Here is a 19,839-nt window from a genome sequence, read left to right as displayed (position 1 = left end):
ATGCAGCTCTTATGCACAGATTTCCTCTGGCCCATCATGGCCTTGTATGAGGTGAGGCTCCTCACTTTAACCCCTGTTGCTTCTAACGCAGTGACTTTCTAAGAAACAGCAGACAACACACCAACATTCCTGTCCTTCCTCCCTAATCTTCTCTGAAACACTTGGAGCCTCTGCACAGGCTGCAGATTCCCATCTTCTTTTTGTGATTCTTTCCCTTTTCAAACCTTGAAGTTTCTCCCAGCTTTTAGTACCTTCAGTTCTCCATCATACAGGAGTTCCCTCCACCTCACCCCAGGGGCTCCATCTGGTTTGGACTTAAATGAACTAAAGATGATTATGAACAACCAAGTAAAAACCCAAACATTGTCTGTCACATCCAGAATTAATTTTAGGCCTTTTTAAAATGTCAGAATTAAACCAGAATAAACTGATTCTCTATGATATTGTTTGCAGAAAGCTCTAATTTTGGATCTGCATCAAGGTGATATTTGTTTCTTCAAAACTGTCCTCTCCCTATACCCAAAATAGGACAGTTATGTACCTCTTATTCCTGCTCAAGTTTTAGTACTACCACAGACATATTCCCTTCAAGGACAATAACTGCAACATGCACTTTACACCCATTAATTAAGGATTCAGGCAGGTCAAACAGGTCTGAGTGCTGTCCCTAAAGGGCCTGAAACAGGACCTACCAACTTATCTATTTCATTTCTGCCTTGTTATATACTCTTGCTAAAACTCTGCTTTTGTTTACACACCCACATTTTCTACTAGGTTGCATGCCCTTAACTTAGGGCACAATTTCCACACTGAACTCCTCAGGTTGTCAGGCTGAATTTATTACATTATTCCATATCACTAAGCAGCACGTCAAGCACTCAGATGAATGCTGAGAGAGTACTTAAAGGATAAAAACTATTATTATTTTATGCCTTCAAACCTCTGGTGTAAATTTTGTAATTTTCTGCTTTCAAGTAAATAGCAATTTTTGTTAGCCACGCATTTGTACTCACAAGCTTCTGTGCAGAATTTGCTGCTCAGGTATCCCAGGACAGAGGAACAGGATTTTGTTGTCAAGATTCACTGGGTTCAGCTGAGAACAGAATTTTGCCCCTGTCCTTACATGCTTGCATTTTTCCCCCACATAACTCTTCAAGTGAAAACTATGGCAGAACTTGCCTCCAGAGGAAGAAAGTAGAAAACCAGCAGGCATCCCTGCAATATGAAACAATTGCTACCAAAAATGGTACCTTCAGCCATAAGGATGCAACCATTCATCACTAGAGAGTTGCTGCAAACACTGGGGCCACAGCCACAGAGTTTGAGCCTATCACCTGCATCTACAGTCTTTGTGAATGTAGTTAAATCGTTGACCAAGCCTTCAGCTGGCATTGTAGCAGGCTGTGCAAATGGATCCTCCAACTCACTACTCTGCCATCCCAGATCCCCAGATTCTAGCAATTAATCTTTAATACTGAGAGATATGGGTCTAGAAAAGGCAGTATAGGCTTATAATTCCATGGTGAAATAAAGGCAGCCATCAGAAAAAATAACAATAATAAAAAAAAAAAATCAGCTGATACAAATCAAAAGGTTTCAAGTATAGGTAATTACAAAATGTTTTTCAAATTTCAAGGAAATCTAGCTGGCAGGACTAAGAACAATACAAAGGAATGTTTCAATCTATCTGGACCAAAAAAGGTGTCTGAACAATGGTGTAGATATATCCTTAGGTGAAGATAATAAAATCCTTAACACATTCAGAAATCAGGGAAATATTTACTGAATTATTCCTATTCATGTTTTGGAAAGAAGTAGGATGATGCATTTTTCCTTCGTAAAAGGGATGAAATACCTGTCTGTAATTAGTTGAGTGTTTTAGTCATTAAAAAAAAACACTAAACATTATTAACTGGGTATTGAAGATTATATATAAACAGGCATGATTAATTAATGTCTAAGAGTTCTTGAAGCAACAGATGAGGATGCATCTGGTGCATAGATTTTCCTCTTTAGTGCATCTTGGACTGCTGAAGAGATTCCAGCAGGCTGAAAGAATCATACTGCAGACAGACAAGAAAGACTTGGGTAAGCACAGTGTAGTCAGCCTAATAGCAATGCAGTTGAAAAAAATGACAAAAACAAAGCAAAATTAAAGACGGGAACACAGGAACAGCATACCATTCACAGGATTTTACTTAAAATACACCCCCCCCAAAAAAAAAGCCTCAATCTTGACTTTAAAAAGATGACCAATTTAAAAAAAATATCTTTAAATGTAATTGTGCTTTGTGAAGTGTTTGAACTAAAACTGCAGGCTGTGTGTCATAGAGTTACTGGTAGAGCCAATATTAAGTTACAAGTAATTGGCTTGTTTCTCAAAATATTATTTTAAAGCACAAAATGATTCCTGATATCTTCAGTGGGGTTTCAGAGGGATAAATAAAATGTTCTTCAGCATTTTCATTCATGCTTTTTAAAGTTAAGCCTCTTTTGACTGAATTCAAGGACAGAACAAAGATTTGTAGAAAAGGTAATAACAGAGAAAATCAGCAATATTTCATGATCTGGTTCATTTGTTAAGCTAGTCCCAGCTGAGCAAAATCCATGTGAATATAATCAACTTATATGATAAAGAAACAAGGAAATAAAGCCTGTGCTACAAATGCTTGAAGAGTGATTCTAAAAGGTACCTAGAGTAAAAGTGGCTGAGATAATTCAGATGGGTTAGGTGTGCTTTGACTGAGCAGAAAAATGAGTAAAATGAAGATTAGAAATGCATATTTGGGTACTGATGAAACTGTTACTAAAACACTGAAACAAATTCCATTGTTCAAAAATGACAGTGAGGCACTGGAGAGGAAGGCAAAACATTCAAAAGAAAAAGAAAGCTGAAGAGCTGGTGAAACTTTTACAGAGGTTTTTAGCTTGGCAAAGAGAAAACAGAGACTTTGCAATGTACAGCCATTTTCATGGAACGAAATGTTACATAGTTAATGACTTTCATTTAGAAAGGCATGAAAATGAGAGGACGTTAGAAATTGGAAGACAGACAAATCCACGTGGGAAATAATGCACACATATTACTGTATTTATATTCATATACCATGAATAACCATTGGAAGAAATTAGCACATAAATTGCTGACTTCTCCATTTCTCTGTGTCATCAAATCAAGACAGAATGAATAAACTCTCCAAGATCTCAGAGACAGTTTTTATCTTTGACTTTAACTTCATGGAAAATATGGTTTTGTTAGACACAATTTTTGTGCCAGTGTGAAAATTAAGCACATATAATAATAACACGGGTACATGTATAATGGAGTAGGTAATCCAAGCCCATACCATGGCCTTAAAGACTGTTAACTGAATCCTGTGCAAATTTCAGCATTGCACTGAAGGATGGGTTTTGCCATCTTTCTCCATAGTTAAAAAGAAACTATAATTCCGTAGTAGTAGAATTTTATAATATACTGACATCTTATACTGTATTTTTAAGACATTCATAGATTCTCCTTCTTGGCATATTATTATATCCCATATTGGATTATATGGCCTAAGATACTTTTCTAGTTCCCCCTCATCCCTGTACATGCGTCTGCCCCTCTCTGGGTGCAGATAATGACATATGTATATCTAAATACCTGATCTTGTGGATCCTAGACCCTGGCAGTTTGCATTACATTATGAACAAAATTTCTCCTACGAAAGAGAGGAACTGGAAAGAAATGGAAAGCTAAATTTTGCAAATTCATCTATCATGTGTTAAACTCATACATAAATGAAAGCAACAATAATAACCACCATATTACGAGAAGAGAGAGATTAGGAAATTAGTTATGAATCAACAAATGCTACAACTATAACTTTATTAATACAAACCAATAAAATGCAAATATATTCTTAACACAATCTGTATGACTTGAAACGCTTTGTGACCTGTCCCCCTCTAGATTTTTACATCTGTGGAAATACAATTGATGGAGTTTATTAACTCCATCCAAGTAGTTTATGGGGTTTATTTCAATGTTTATGCATTTCTTTTTAATGTTTTAACAGTTTTATTGTCTCAAAACCTGCATTTTGACTAAAATAGAGACTCCATCAAAATATGCTTTAAAATCTCTCTCATTAAATGAAACTAATCTAACTATAGGTAATTTTAGGCAAAAGGGCCCAAAAATATAATGTATATGAGAAACTCTGAAATACATGAAATACAAGAAAGCAGACAATAGTGCTTCCTCCCAGTTTTGCCTCTTTGAAGACAGTGGCACCGTCATCACAGTGGTCTCTTTGGTTGATCTCTTCACCTTCCCTGAACACAAGTTTTGCTCTGTTTTGTGTGTCATTCCTAGTTCCATCTTCTTTTTGCACCTCTGTACCTTAGCAAATATAACTTAGCCCTTAATTTTCCAAAGCATTTTGGGATCACAAAATGGTCTAGATGTGTAGCTACTACAGTGAACTAATTAACAATACTTTAAGGAAGAGAAAGCAGACAAAACAATGTGGCTTCTTCTTTGCTACAGTGAGGTTTTCAATAAAAGGAGCAGTCACACAGAACAAAGATGTTCTCTTGTAACCAAGCAATGCACGTCTCTTCTGTCACCTACAATTGGCAGTAATTCATATCAGAGCTCCACAGGGCTTCAGGATAAAAGTAGACTGGCAGAGTTGCCCCTCTGCTCAAAAAGGGAGATAGGTACACAGTACAGCAGGAGATCTGCCTTCTCATATATAGTTTATTTTGAATAGCCCTATTGCAGACATTCATGCTGAAGAAGAGGCTGAGAGACCTGGGTTTGCTCAGCCTTAAGAAGAAAATGCAAAGGGGGGATCTTGTTATTGTTTGCAGCTAACCTATTGGGAATGTCTAGAGTAGATGGAAAGAGGCCACCTTAAGAGAAGATGGAAAAAGTCCATTTTACAGGTGCATAGTAAAAGTATGAGAGGCACAACCAAAAGTTTCAGTAACAGAAATTTCCCTAAACCTAGGGAAAGAAAGAAAGAAACAAACAAACAAACATTGCCAAGAGGGCAGTGAAACACTAGAACAAGTTACCCAGAGAGGCTGTGAGGTACCCAGAGTCCTCAGCCAGAGAGGCTCAGAACTTGACTGGAGAAGGCTCTGAGCAGCTTGGTTGAGTTGGCCCAGCTTTGTGCAGGGAGTTGGACAAGACATTCTCTAAAGGTTCCTTCCAAACTGACTTATTCTGTGTTTAATTCCTGGATAGTTTCCAGAGCATTCCCTGTTGGCTCCCTAACTCTACTCTTGCTAACACATCAGAGCACTGAATGTTTTTGGAAAATTCCATCCCCTAGCATTAACAATATATGACTTTAAAGGAAGAAAATTCATCACTTTACTTTCTTTCTTTGTGCTTCTAGAAAGTATTTAAATGATTTTTTTTTTTCCTGTTTAAGTCAAAGTCATTTTCAGCTAGAGAAAAGAATATTTCCACATATTTTAATCGTGCTATCAAGTGGAGAGGTCAGCATTCAGCCTTTCAAAAGAGGCCATACCTTTCACTGATATGCCTTCATTTCACAATGATCTGCTTCTTGTTCTACAACAAATATAAACTCTTCATGTTTTTAACAGATTGTTTTTTTTTTTTTTTCCTTCCTCTTTAGCCACAACTTCACAGATACATAAATTCTGATCACCTGGGAAGGTGTCACTCAACTCTGAAGTGCATGTGTGTTGCTCTTAAGGAAGGACAGTCTTGTTACATGCTTTCTCTTTCCCTTCTCTTCTGACAAGGTCTGATGTTGATCTGGCAATTTGCTAATGCATGAGTTTTGTTTTTTCTTTTAAATTTTGCTTTTTTAGCTTACATCTGGCCCAGCCATTTACAGTGCACTAATAGTTAACAGATGTATATTAGTATATTCTTAAAATTTGTCCTTACTTACTCTCCATTATTTCAAGAATATATATATATATATATTTTGGTGGAGTTTGAGCTCTGAAGATTTAGAAATTTCTGTCCTTTTGTAAAAATAAAAGGAAATGCAGAGCATTCAGTGAATTAACATATTTTAATTTCTTTAATCAAATCCTATACTAAAAAGCTCTTCCAGAAACATTCAAAAAAAAAAAAAAAGAAAAAAAAAAAGAGAGAAAAAAAAGATAGAAGTAGAACCCAAATGCTTAAAACTTTGAGGGAAGCATTTTTATAAAACTGCCTTAAGACAAAATATTCAGGTTTTAAAAAAATAAACAGGCACATCATGTAAAAATTAGTTTATAACTATAGCTACATGTGGGAATATCTCCAGATTTGCACATTTTCAGAACCTCCTAATCCTGAAGAGATGAAATTTGTCTTCGCTTTACACCTCCACATTTTGCAAATCAACATAAAAGCTGCTAAGGGTGTACAATCCGTTCTGAAGTTTCTCACACTTCTCATTTACAGGTCACAGTCCCCACCACTAATTTCTAGGGAATTGTAGAATGCCAGATATTGCTTGCTTAAGTCACTGAATAATCTCCAGTCAAATACCTCCCCAAAAAAGCTCATTATGCCCCTAAAGTGTAGTAGTCTGACCAACACTTTTAAACATGGCCAGTGATGTAAGAGTTCAAATCACCCACCTTGGGTCTTATTTACGTAAGTATGAATGTCCGCAGTTACTGGACCTACCCATACTCACAGCCACTGAACATCAGTTGAGAATATAAAAGTTAATTGGGATGGAATTATACCCGCATGACTCATGCAGAGCATCCAAAAGCTGAACCGCAATTTGACAGAACAGCCAATGGCTAAGGAATTCATTCCCAACACAAGTGAGGTTAGTCGTGGACCTCACCAGATTTGCTTTTAAATATTGTTTTTCATCTTTCTTTAAATAATATGAATATGTAGAAATATGCATGTATAGATAACTTCAAAAATCAAACCAAAACACTTCGCCGCCCACATTGTTTTCTTTCTAAAGGTGAGACGAGAACTGTTGTTGGCATATGTTAGTTACACTAATTAATACAGACCTGGAAGGTGTTTTGAAATTACAGTGATGACATAAAAATCACCAGTTTATAGCTATGCAAAATAAGTGGCCCTTTTTTCAAAAGCTTTCCACTTTGCCTGCCTTTTGGATAGGTGACATTATACAGTCTGTATCTCCAGTGAAGGATATTGAACCACATTACAACTGAGTAATCCTGCTCAGCCTCTACCAGCACACATAGAAATTAGTAATTTATTTTCTAAATAGGATGCTAAGAGACAACACTTCAAATGATTGTCCTATAAACATAGACTTCTGGACATAGTGGTTTTACTGCATGAATAGACCCAATTCTGTTAAACTTGAAGAAAAAATGTTTTCAGAATTACTGTTGCCACAATAGCAGTTTTGATAGAATAGATGTAACAGATGAAACTCATGAGTCAATTCACATCACAGACAGAGTAACTTCTCATCTGCCTAAACAGACTATGTAGACATGCTTTAAATTATGAGGTTAAAATAAATAAATAAAAATCCAGAAATTCAACTAACCAACACAAAATAAAGAAATGAGCATTTGATGGGAACTGCAAGGAGAAGACATCAGTTGCTTGATAAAATAAGAAAAGAAGATGATAAACTATGAATCCAGTTTTGTCAAATGGTGAAGCAGCTCTACAACACAGCCACAACTTGGGACAAATCCAACATAAAAGGTCAGGTTAAAAAAAAAAAAAAAAAAGTAATAAAAAAAAAAAAGCTTAAATGGATTTCACTTAAAAAGTTAGAAAAATATTTCACAGTCTAAAGATCGAAGGTGCCCGGTCAGATTTGTAAAAGTATTTAGGTAGATACCTAGCTTAAAATCACCAGTGTTAACTCAACACACTTATCTGGTGGATTCTGGGACATTTAAGTACCTAACCAAAGTCATACCCACTTCTAAATGCTTCAGTCATTTTTAGAAACAAAAAACATTTTCTTATAGGTGCTGCAGTATCATGGATGCTTTTAAAAATTTTAGCCAAAGTATTCTAACTCCACATGATTATTATTCCTGACCTAGGTAGAATTATTAATGCTTAGCAGAGTAAATTCTATTCTATGCAACTAAATCTTTTGCTCACACTTTCATATCATGTTTCAATTACTGCAATTTCTTTTTCTCTGTCATTGGCAAAGGAAATCTTGTTTCACTGAAATCTATCCAAAATTAATTTTACTACATCTTTGCTTTGATCAGCTTTTCCATGACACTTACAAAATTGTAACAATGTTTAATTTACCAGTATTGTTAGGCCAAAATCCATCTTACTGATCATTACTGTCTTACTGTTTTCCTTGCACTCTGTCTTCTGCCTGTCTGCAAACATCTATAATCACATCTTGTACATAAAATGTAACTGTTTTGGGCAGGGGAGACATGTCTTATATTTAAAAAAACAAAAAACAAACAAACAAAAAAAAACACATAGCACAAAAGGAGTGTGTGTTTAAGGATCACTGGAATAATACACTTAAATAACATTATCTTTTAGCATCTGGTCATTGGAAAATGTGTTTTTTTTTTGTTGTTTTTTTTTGTTTTTTTTTTTTAAGATTTTACATAGTTTTATGTATGTGCACGCACAGATACCTATATGAAAAAAGGGATATATTTTATCCCATCTTCTCACATTCAGTGGAGTGGCGATTTTCAAGTATTATTGTGCAAATATTTAAAGATTATTTTATCCTAAGAAAAAAACATCACATTGGAGAGCAAAATGTTCAACACTCACAAAGCAGCATAGAACTGAAACATCTGATGGGTTTATAACAGACTGTGTGATTACAATCCAAAAGCTGCGAACAGGAACATCTTGTTGATTGTGTTTGTGATAGACTTGTTGATGGACTATGAGGGACGAGAGAAGGGAATGATGGTTATTTTGTGAGCACAGTTTGTACCTGTATGGGGAGTAGCAATGACCATATTACTTAAATGAAGCCCAGGAAATCTCAACTAGAATACTGCAGATTCTTGCCTGCCTCGGAGAAGTGCAAACGTGGAAGTGCCCAGTGGTCTCTGGTTTTCTGTGGCATTCTTTCATGACAAGAATACTAGCTTCAAAGATTAGTGATAAATGCCATAAGCCCACATAAGCTCCTGAAGAAGACTGCAGAAAGATCATGCCAATTGAATATTTCAGATGTGAACAAAACTAGGTTTATAATCGCAAAACACATTTACATATTAAAAAATCCACATCCCCCCACAACAAATAGACTTGATCCAAATCCAGGAGTGAGTCACACAGTATCAGATCCATGGAGGGGGGAGCCTAAGCCTTCATTAAATAGAAGAGAGTCTGATACAATGTTTTTTATGCTGGAGCACAACCTAAAGTGTATATGGGAAGTGTGTCACCATAGGAACCACTTTGCTGAAATGAGTAGGAGAAGTGAAATGCAGGGAGGGAGAGAAGCATTTAATAAAAGGATGAAAGTACTGAATACTACTGCATTTGAAAGCCAGCCATTGAATTTTAAAGATATTAGCCAGATGTTAATAAGGTGATTAAATTCATAAAAGCATGGGAGAAGAGGTAAACATAATCCAGTGACTAATCCAAAGGAAGAGTTAATTGTAACAGAAATGTAAAACAAAAGTACAGTCAGCATTCTGCAAATGCAGATATCCAAACACAAACAAAAAAAGCATAAAAACATCAATTTTATGTCATTGGTTACAAACCAAGATGATAATCTGTAAACTTTGTAGCACAAACAAAAAATAATAAAAAAAATACTCTGAATTTTGATTTTCTTGCAGCAACAGGGCAATAATATACAAATAAGGTAATTTCTAGAATTCAGTTACTCAATCCATATAGCGGGTAGTACAGATAGATAATGAAGAGTTACTGGAAAATGTGAAACCAGGGATAGTTGGTATATATCCTTTTAGACTGAATGATGAAGAGTGACACCATGTACTTCAGTCACAGAAATAAGGAGAGAAAAAAAGAAAAAAAAAAAAAAAGCAAAACGCCTCTAAAGCACTGTTATCATCAATAACCACATTACTAATGGTTAATAGTTCTGGGCTGACTGAAAGTAGAGACCTGCTGTGCTACGAATTATATACCTAGAGAATAGCTGCCTCCTTCTTAGAGACAGATGGATGAAAAAGGCACAGGCTATGGAGAAAATGTAACATGCAGAAGCAAATATCAATTATCTCAGTATCTTTTGTGCAGAGAGTTAATTAATGGGCAGAGAAGTATAGGCACATGGGGCCTTTCAAGGGATAATGAGGGATGAGGCAAGGATTGAAGGTGAATGAGCCTGGAGTGAAGTTGAAGTACAAAGACTGGTGGGAGGAGAGGGTAGAAGATGAGAAGATGCTCTCAGAACTGCAAGACCTGCAGGGGATGAACATCGCTGTGTGGTGCTTGGGGATACTGGTGCAGAGGAGTCACCAACTCACTCCTATGGGTGAGCTGGTCCTCCCTGTCTCCCTAGGTGAGGGAGAGAGGAGGTGCAAGGCAGGCCTGGCCTCCTGGCAGAATGGGCAGAGGGGGTTAAGGGATGAGCATAAGCTCTCCTGTGCTACTGCAGCAGCTGGCTCAGAACAAGCTCTTATAGCAAACATACTGAAAACTCAAGGAGAAATTCACAGTGCATGTCAGTGGAGGAAACCAAAGGCTGTCTTCTGCAAAATCTCTAATAGGGCTTCCAAATTAAAGTGTACAGGGCTTTGTTCTTGTAGGATGCAGGATTAATGAGCATGCAGAAATAATCCTTTATTGTTTGCTTGCAGCAAAGGAAACACCCAGAGATACAAAACTGGCTGATATATTTAATACTATAAGGGTGGGTTAGTTAGATGGTTTTTATTTATTCTTTGTAACATAAAGAAAATACTAAAGCAATGTCTGCAAAATGCACTGTAGTAATATAAATTTTATATATTTCCTTTGGTGAAAACAGTTACACCAATAAATATGTCACGATCAAATCAGATTTTATTGCTTAATTAAAAAAATGAGCCCTGTTCTTAAACTGTAATCTACAGACTAAATCTGGAATTCTTTATTTAATTTTCAGAAGGCAAGAGTTCTGTTTTATATTGCAATTTGCTAAACAAGTACTAAGTAAAATTTTATTTTGTGTAATTCTATTAAAATTTTATGCTTGCAGAATCACAGAATGGTTTATGTTGGAAGTGAGCTCTGGATGCCACCTGGTCCAACCAATGCTCAGTCAGGAACACCCAGAGCAGGGTGCCCAAGACCATGCCACATAGTGAAGACTGTTCATTGTAGAGTATATGCTGCCCGAATCACAACTTGATAATATACAGAGTCAAATAATATTAAATTTTTTCATCTATATTTGAAAAAAATCTATCAAATATGCATATGTTTTAACTATATTTATAATCAAAGCCAAAAATCTGAATAATTTCCTAAACTGTATATTATCAGTATACTACATGCAATGCAAACAAATATACTCCATACAGTTTACAAAGAGCTTCGGGGAGATTCAGTCTTCATTTTGTTCAGGAAAGTAGGGGAGGAAAAAAAGAAAATAATTGTACAGTCCTTAAATAGCTATGTTAGCTGCTCAAATTTTCAAGGCAACTAAGCATTTGAAGTCACGAGGCTTTGGCAATTTACAAACACCAACCATCTGCTCTTCATTTTCCAGAAATCAACTGCACTGAACAGACACCCAAGACTCACATGAAACAATACTAAACAAAATGAGGGAGCCACAGCTACGAACATCCATAAAGAAAGAAGGTCACAGCAAGGAACAATAACAGTTTCTTACTTCTCAAAGAATCTTTTTGGTTTTCCTACAGTGACATGAGAAGCTTAATTCCCATGGAGCATGTGTTCTTGCTCATTAATTTCTGTGTTTTTAGAGGTCTGGAATTGGATCTCAGCAGCAAAGCTCTGCTGGTACATCTGCATCTCACATTGGAAAGATTTTCCCATTTTTTTTTTTTTTTTAATGTACATCTGTATTGTTAACATTTTCTTTTCTAACTTGTGATTCCATTTAAAACAATAATGAAATAACTCAGTCTTGGTAAGCTATAATTCTCATAGTGTTAGAATTCACATTATCAGTTGTTTCCAAAGAGACCTGAAACTAGCAAAGAATATCTTACCAACCATTCATTTCATACTCTATTATGAATGTTTTTCCTAGCACCTACCTGGACAGACTGGTCAGAATGAACTGCATCAGGGTGCCCCTACACTAAATTTTTGTCTATTAGAATACAATAGCATAGAACAGAACCAATTTTTCCAATTACCAACTGTCCATCTTTCCTAACTAGGGATTTTTCTTCCCCTGTAGCTCTATATGAAAAATTTACATTTGCATGTTTGTTACGGTTTCAGCGCAAGCTCACTGACCTGCACGTAAAAGAAACAGCCCCTGTAGGGCAGAAAAAAACAGCTTTGGAAAAATGACTACCACACAGATACCCAAATAATTCATCATGATTAATTTTATTTCCATAAATCCCATGAGAAGTAATAATGATTTGCCTCTTCTTATAAAGCATTGCCCCCAGCATTATTTGTAACACTGAAGTGAATACAGGGCACATCATTGTACTCCCTGGGTCTCATCATAATCCATGCCCCACTGAAAAATACAAATTATAGACAAGACCCCAGGGATCTTAGACTCCTTGGAGCTAAAATCAACAGCAGGAGGATTCTACAATAAAACTCAAGTATCAAATGAGACTACAGTAGTTAAGTGAGACTGCAGCGGGATCTAAGTGGAACTGATTTCCTACAGCAACTAAACATCTGCACTACCATAAGCAAACAATCACAGGACAGATTCCTCTCCTCATTCCCGATAAGCAGGCACTGGTCTCTCTCCAGGAGAGCAGACCCACACAACATCCTTGCTGTGCCAGCACCGCCACTAAAATAGCCGCAAGTTTCTTTAATGGAGGTTCAACACAGTAGCCCATCGCACTGAAGCATTTCTGCTCAAGGGGAAATCACAGAATTATCATCTCTTGGGTTCCTGACTTCAGTCAGGATGAGATCGTTCCACAGGGAAACTCACACAGAAGTCATTTCTTTGAGTGACCTTTCAAATCCAGGGGATGCATCACAACCCACGTCTGGGCAGATGACAAACTCTACTGACCTTTCCCTTCCACTTCATCAGTCTAGATGGGATTTCTGCTCCTCACGGTGGGGCTTGTCGAGACAAACATTTTTATTCATCTTATTTTAATGCATAAGAAAAGAAGTACAATCTAACTGTTGCTGTGTTTTTGTGTCTCAACCCTTTCAGTCCCTGCTTTTCCTCACTGAGCATTTGTTAATTGTGACTTCAGCCAGTAACTGTGTTTCGTAGGCCTGTAAAGTATCATGAATGTGTATGGCATGGCTCAAGTATGCAAACCTAATTATGTTATTAGCATCCTCCACCACCACAGTCTGATTTCATTAGCTACTAACTTGGTAACTGCTAAGAGCTACAAACAAAGCTGGATTTCCTCAGAAAAATCATAACAGTAACTTTCCAGAGGTAAAGAGCATTGCAAACACAGAGCTTTCTACTTCGAGAATACCGCTCACAAAGTGAAGTGGAAATGTGCAGGCAGTATTTACAGCTTTTTGTTATTAAAGCTGGGGAAAAAAGCATTGAGAGAAGTTAGGTGCAAAACTAACACTCCCTGTCAGTTTTCAATATTTTGATTTTCAGCCATAATTAATAGTGATTTTTCAGTAGCTTTGTCTCCTAGTTTTACAGATCTGAACAACAGGCAAAAGAAAACTTATTTCACAGAAGGAGCTAGTAACTAGCATAGCTAATATAATTGAGTGAGTTTTTTAAGGAAAAAGCAATCCTATTTTTGCAATAAATAACAATTTTGTGAATTTGAAAACAATCATTTTGTTTCTGCAAGCTGGTTTTCCTTCAGGAAAGGAAATCAATCAGAAGCATGGCAATTAATAATCATGAAAGGATTAATTTAATGACATGACAACATGGGTATAGGTGAGCAATTCATGATGTCTTGCAGGTCCATATATTGTCACAGCATGGAGTGGGGTGAGGACTCCCATTGTCTGCAGGTTCTCTTCCATCTTTTTATTTCCCCATTAAGACTAAGCATCCTATAAATCTGATTCATTTAAGCATTTTGTTGGAAGGTAGGAGGCTTGAGGTATGCTTAGTGGAAAAGAAAAAGAAAAATTACCACTGCTGATGAACACAAATGGGAAGCCAGAAATTAATGACAGTGACTGTAACAGCTGATTATAGGCTGCACCTGCCATGCAGGACCAGCCCATGGATGGCCTCATTGCCTGCTCAGTCTGTTTGCTTTCCATCGGCTCATAGGAAAGAGGTTTCAAGGGAACAGTGAAGATTACTTGCAGGGTGGGACGGGCCAGGACCCAGGTTAGATCTGTGTGTGGTAGATGTACACAGAAAGGCACAGAATCTGCCTCTGACATATCGTTGAAGAAGAGCTGGATCCCCCATGTGGCTTTCCTCCCTTACCTTTTGTGCATCCCTATCTACTTTGCCACATCATGACTTAACAGCCAGGGTATTCTCTTCTTTCTGTATTTTCTTCCTGCTCCTACTCTCTTTTTAGGGCTTAGTATTGTAGAACCACTGCTTCATTTCCTTTTCTTACAAAGAGGCACATGGAGGTTTACCACAGTTACCTCTCCCACAATGCACAGTGAGATGGACTCCCCAGTTTTACACAACATCCATCAGCCTTTAATCTCACCCCCCCCCCCCCCCAAAATTACCCTTCTCCTTATAGCTTGCAGCAGCATGTCTGCTTAGGCTATATCTCACTCAGAACAATGGCTAACCACATGAACAGTTCGAATGAAAGAAACTATTCAAAGAAAGAAGTAATGCAATCAATTATGCCCTTATTACATTTTTGTACTATTCCCTCATTTTGTTAAGGTTAGAGGCAACATCTTTCTTTCTTTTTTTTTTTTTTTAATATAAATATATTTTATTTTATTTATTTTACTTTTTATGCAGTTGATTTGACAAACAATTTTAGCCTGCCAATCTTCAGTTAGACTTGTTATCCATAAACTAGTTTAAGTTAATACAAAAACTGAACAGATGCATGGAAACCTAGGGTCTGATTCAGATCTTGAATCAGAAACTTTTACCTTCTTGTCTGAGTCATACACAAACATAAAGAACAATGTGCACTTATGAATTACCAAAAATAAAAACTAGATTTCTATCCTTCCCCACCTCCCCTAAATTTTATTCATAACTCATAATCATAGCCTAATCAGAGTAAACAAACAAAACCCAAACTCACTGAGACTAAGAGCACAGAACCAGTAGCAGGAATACTTCAAAAGGACTGGATAGTGATACCGAAATAAAATTTTGAAATGGATAGTGATGAGTCAGTGCTGTTTAAAGAGTAAGTTTGCAATAATAATCTCTGTGCTTGAAATAAATGGGGGCCAAAAAAAAAAAAAAAAAAAAAAGACTGTCAAAAGTCCAGACTGTCAAGCCAGTTGTACACCAGCCCCTTTCTTGTACTGTTTAGTTGGGCTTTATGGCCATGTTAGGTGATGGAAAATATGATGCTTGCTCCTACAAATGCACTTAACATTTCTCTGTATCTTAGAAGACAGTCACTGTCAAAAAATATGATCAAGCTTGAAGTGAAGTTAGGCTACCAGAATCTCTATGTTGATAATTATACTGACTTTGATTTTATGCTATAATACTGTATTATAGGGATTATCCAAAAAAAAAAGGTTTCGCATTAGCAAAATCTTCAATTTTCCTATGTTTCCTGTTCAATATTATGTTGTCTTTAATTGGTGATCTGATTAGTCATTCCATTCTCTTGGACTGTAGTTATGATTCCCTCTGCTTATTACTAGAGGCTTTTTAAGATTTGTGAACAGAATCAACCGGAAACTTTAAATTAGTCATTCTAAACACAATGGCAGCTAATTTGAGATCAAACAAATTAAATATTGTTTTCAGAGTTAGTTGAAGTCTGATGTCTACAGAAATTTTAGCTACAGATTTAGGAGTAGCACGAGCTACATATTTAGGAGAAAAAATATTTTAAAGGTGACTGAACAGCTTCTCTATAGTAACAGAAGAAAGCTTAAATCTGTTGTGTTGATGAGTGGAGACTGCCTTTTCTTATATCTATGCTGCTGAATCTAGCTAGACAAAACTACAGGACAGGGAGCAAAACAAGGATATAAATGCATGACTTGGTTCTATAAATGCATGGCTTTTGTTCTGCCATGACTTTCTGTGGCACACTGGCATAGCCAAAGAACCTGCTTTTGCACACATTATTTTTCCAAAACCATAGAAGAGGAAGGTGTAGAAGAAGAGTCCATTACAGATAGCCACATAGTAGAGAGGAATACATATGCTGACAGATATCTGCTTGGTTACCATCTCTAGACAATTCTCAGATTTCAATTTTCTCTCTCTTTATTGTCTCTGCCAATTCATTAGGGGACAAAACAAAACAAAACAACAACAAAAAAAAACTGTTTTGAGTGTGAAATCATATCACAGGCATCAAATTGAACCAATTATCAATATATTGAAAGCAAGTCTTCTAGGAATTTGGACGTTGGTCACAATAAATGCCATCTTTGTATTCTGGTTTATAGTTGCTTTATGAAGCAGTGTTTTTTGCAGTTATCAAATGTTGCAATCACCATGGCAACTCCCCACTCACTTTTTCTACTATTTGGCTTGTCAATCTGCTAGAGGTAGAGAGTCTGAAAGCACAATCATGCAAAAAGTTGAGCAATTTTGACATCCTTCTTGCTACGAAAGCAAATGTTCTTAGCACCTCAGTAGAGCAGCTCATCCCTTTACAATCCTTTACATCCTGCACTGTTTTGTATTCAGAATCTGTCTCAAGTTCAGACAGGGTGAAATACAAGAAGTAGTCATTTATACACACAAGTAATTTCATTTTCCATGTTACAGCAGCTCCAGATGCCACAATCAGCATGGCATTAAGACATCATTTAGAGATGATAACGAATAAATATAATGTATTTTCAAAAAGAAGACCTTTAGATTCTTTTGCACTTCTGTCATTTGTTCTTGTGTCATGAAGGATGTCATCCTTCCTTCTGCCCATTTCTGACATGGGAAGAACAGTGGAGAAGTTTGAGGAGTATTTTGCTCTGACTGCATACTATTTCTCATTTGTAGCAATTCACAGACAGAACACTAAACCTGGATTGACCTGTCACAATTTATCTTTTCTGATTTCCAATTTCTGTTAAGAAAAGGGAAAAGGGAAGAGCATGATAAAAGAAATGAAACCCTCAATTCAAACCCGTCCAGTCCAACCATCACTTCTTTCAGCGAGATGAGCTTCACAAAAGGATGCCCTGAACTCTCTCTCTTTGCCAGTACTTCTTCAGTATCTGTATACAGGGCAATCAAAGAAGTGACTGTCACCCATATGTCCTTGTGCAACCTGTTCATGCACCACTAACATAGGTAGCATGTGTGTTAGTGCAGGTTGTGAAAGCTCACCCGAAAAATCATAGGAAAATATGTGAAATTCAGGCTAGCAAGTAACAGAATATATAGCTAGATTGAATGTATGCCTACAAGCTTCAGAGCAACAACTTCAGGATCAGGTGTCATCTGAGTGGTAATTTTTGCTTATACCTTTCCACATCATATCAGTAAGAACTGAAGAGCACTATCCTCCTGCATGGGAGCTCTGTCCAGCCAACACTTGTTAGGATAGGCCATCCATTATGTAAACTAGTTGCTAGTTTAGTATAACTCAACTAGCAATTAATCATGTTCTATTCATTTCTTTCACACAGTTGTGCCACTGAACTCAATTCTAGAGTATGGATGCTTCTAAATCTAAAGGAGCATCTAAAATGAGGTAACGTGCAAGACTGTTTTATTTTAAACAAACTAACCACTGGTAGCTCCTAAACACTGAGGAGGTCTTCCATGAAACTCAAGTTTAGATTTTGTCAGATAAGTCACCCATTTCTCATTAAAGATTATAACATCAAGTGTTTGGAAATTTAATGAAATGTAATGTTTGGGGCGTGAACAAGTACAAGAGAAAGATGTAGTTTATCAAACTTGAAAAAGTGATGGAAAATTGTTGCATTTAATTTTTTATCAAACTTAATGAAAAGTATGGTCTTATGTATTTAACAGAAATGTGGTATATTTTGGTCCAAAAAATATTTTTTTAGGAAAAGTTATATAACTTAAAAGAGAACATTCAAGGTGTTGACATAGAATAGTAAGTTGATGCATTATCATACAGCTAAATTATTAAGAAGACAGAAGTTTTGTTATCAAGATAGAACACTGAACTAGGTTTAAAGGTATATCTCTAAAAATACCAGATGGGACATTCATAATAAAAAGTGTACTTGCCCTGATCCTAGCAAACAGGAATAAAAATCCTTCTTGCAACTCAGCAATACTATATATCAAGAGAAAAACTCTGGATACCTTTCCAAGGATCTAAACATTTGAAATAAGTTGTTTCCACTCTGCTTTACAAGCAGATCAGTAACCTTAATGCAAAATCATACCTGAAATATCTGAAAAACAGCAATCTGCATCACCCACTAGAAAACCAATCAGTCACCTGCATTTCATGAATGTAGGCCATCACCTGTATTTCATGAATTTATTATAATTGACTGCCATTATTCTTAACTTCTGGTCATGGAAAGCATAGAAGGATTAAATGATGCTGTTAGGGCTCCAATTTGAGTCCTTCCATTGATGAAGGCTAACTACATACTGGGCTGCACTAGCAAGAGTAAATGAGTTAAGGTAAGCGATTGCTCCCTGCTATGCAGTTTTAAGGGACTAAACCAGGAGTCCAATGCAAAATTTCTTTAATAAACTGAAGGGTGCTCAGGTGAGGGCAGGAGAACATAATGTTCTAGGAGAGGCTGAAGAAGCTAGGTTATTCTGGCCTGAAGTAGAGATCTGACATCTTTCTTCAGCTACTGACTGAGCGAGCACTGAGAAGTCAGAGCCAACCATTTTTGAAGGTACTTGGTGATAGGACAAGAGGCAATGGACACAAGATGCAGCAGGGAAAATTCTATCTAAATATAAGGGAAAAAGATGCAGTTAGCATAGTCTGCACTATAGGTTGTATAATTTCCACCTCTGGAGATCTCTGAAACAACCTGGAAAAGGCCCTGAGCAACCTGATCTAATTTTCAAATTAAGAGCTTTGAGAAGGAAGATGGACTAGATGATTTCCAAAGGTCCTTTCCAATGCAAATTACTCTATGATTCTGCAAGAACAATGTTTCAACCAAAGCGAATTTATTGACCGTTTTATTGCCAAAATTTCTCTGAAGATATTTTAAAATATTGACCTAACTGAACTACTTGTTAAAACTTGACTAAATATGAAATGCAATAGATTTACTTCACATGCCAAAAGTCAGGTGGTATGTGTCATATTGTCAAACACAAAATGAGTTAAAGACCTAAGAGTTCCTCCAAGGTACAACATATATTTTGTGTTTGGGTACTTGCAGCACCTGCACTGTAATAAGTTATTCACTGGGAATTCTTCTCTAAACTTTTTTCTAAATGTTTCTATTTTTTTTTTCCTTTAAAAAACTCCTTTTAAAAAGCTTTTTTTCTTTGTATATCTGAGAGCAGTCAGTAAAAAGTGAGGACAGGCAAGAACAAAAGGAGAAAATGTGAAAGTATTCTACATATTTATAGGAACTGGTGACACAAACACAGGAGATATTTTGCATAAACACAAGAGATACTTCACCTCAAAAAGTACAAACTTCCTTTTGACGAGAAATTTGTC

The 19,839-nt window shown here is 36.5% G+C and overlaps 1 protein-coding gene and 1 long non-coding RNA gene across 33 annotated transcripts in view; one reads left to right on the top strand and one right to left on the bottom strand.

The window, feature by feature from the left end:
* LOC119716543 (uncharacterized) overlaps positions 1-14,743 on the top strand; it is a 28,506-nt gene extending 13,763 nt beyond the window's left edge. Inside the window, exons 3-4 of one of the 2 annotated variants that reach the window (XR_011806572.1) lie at positions 5,640-5,769; positions 11,667-14,743. This is a non-coding gene — a long non-coding RNA (uncharacterized lncRNA). The remainder of the gene's footprint in view (positions 1-5,639; positions 5,770-11,666) is intronic. The other variant, XR_005264738.2, reaches the window with a different exon arrangement.
* The window catches only part of DLG2 (discs large MAGUK scaffold protein 2), a 1,031,289-nt gene that overhangs the window by 140,881 nt on the left and 870,569 nt on the right, over positions 1-19,839 (bottom strand). The window lies entirely within an intron of this gene.

This window comes from Anas platyrhynchos, chromosome 1, assembly GCF_047663525.1.
Source record: "Anas platyrhynchos isolate ZD024472 breed Pekin duck chromosome 1, IASCAAS_PekinDuck_T2T, whole genome shotgun sequence".
Taxonomy (NCBI): domain Eukaryota; kingdom Metazoa; phylum Chordata; class Aves; order Anseriformes; family Anatidae; genus Anas; species Anas platyrhynchos.
This window is presented reverse-complemented; position numbering and strand designations above follow the sequence as displayed.